Source organism: Pterocles gutturalis, unplaced genomic scaffold (genome assembly GCF_000699245.1).
Source record: "Pterocles gutturalis isolate BGI_N339 unplaced genomic scaffold, ASM69924v1 scaffold3488, whole genome shotgun sequence".
Lineage (NCBI taxonomy): Eukaryota > Metazoa > Chordata > Aves > Pterocliformes > Pteroclidae > Pterocles > Pterocles gutturalis.
This window is the reverse complement of record NW_010120159.1, coordinates 5117-6290: the sequence shown is the minus strand read 5'-3', so window position 1 is coordinate 6290 and position 1174 is coordinate 5117.

Below are 1174 nucleotides of genomic sequence, written 5' to 3'. Positions count from 1 at the left end.
TGCTGCCAGGAGGCTCTCCTCTCTCTCTAACAAGTCAAGGGATGCAGCGCTTAACCCTCCAGGCTGTTAAACAGCTCGGGTGAAATCCTAGCCCTGGGGATGTCTGTGGGGAAAAGCTCCCCTGGAACTTCGGTAGGGAACGCAGCTAACCTCTTGAATGGCTACAGCCCACCTGCAGGCCATGTGGGACCCGTCCCTCTGTGCCCACCCACCCCACCGCCCACTCCTCAGCTCTGCCCGTTGCCCATGTGCCTTGTCAGGGATGTTCCGGCCATGGGAAGCATCACCCTCCTCGCTGTACCTTGGGCAATGCTCCGGGCACTGAGCACAGCTGCCTGCGGAAAATCTGCCGGAGACATCGCCTCCTGCCACCAGTCCCTGGGTGACCCGGGACCCACGGTGGCTTCTGGGGTACGCAGTGGGGGGTGATGTACACCTCTGACCGGTCAGCGTGATCTGCCATCAGCATCGCTCAGCACCTAAGCCACTGTGCCTGAGCGCTCAGCTGGATGTTGAGGCTGGGACACAAGTCCTGGCTGCTTGTGGCGATGCCCTGGTTGGGGACACGGTGTGGTTAAACGCCTGCTGGCTCCCTGGGAGTGCCAAGGAAAGCAGCTCTTAGCATTTCTGAGGAGGCAAGAGAGACAGTACTACTGGTCTTTTCTCATTCCAATAAGTATATATCCCATTGGATCTAGCGAGGGTGTATCATTAACGTAGGGTACGGCAGTCTAGGCACTGCAGAAATATTTGTATTAACCTGAAACCTCACATTTGGTTGTAGCTTATTTGGAGCCTTTTCCAAGACCACTAAACAGTCCTGGACCTTGAACTACAAGATCCCCCAACACTGAGCATGAGGAGGGAAGACAGGGTGACACAAAACGTTTTTACGGGAGGAAAATCCTGTAGTTCCCCTGGGAATCTTGGAGACGGCTGCCCCGGCTCAGGCTGAGCCTGCACAGCCGCGCCGTGGGGGTGATGGGGCTCACCTGCCCTTCAGCAGAACTCCGGAGGGTAAAAGGCTGTTCTGAAATTATTCCTAGCACTAAAGGATCATTGAAAAGCTTGTAAAAAGATTTAGCCTTGCAAAGGAGATCTTCCCAGCTAGCGCCGTGCGGGTGAGAGCACTGGGAGGGCAAAGCGGGGAGACGCAGGGGCTCGGACAAACCAG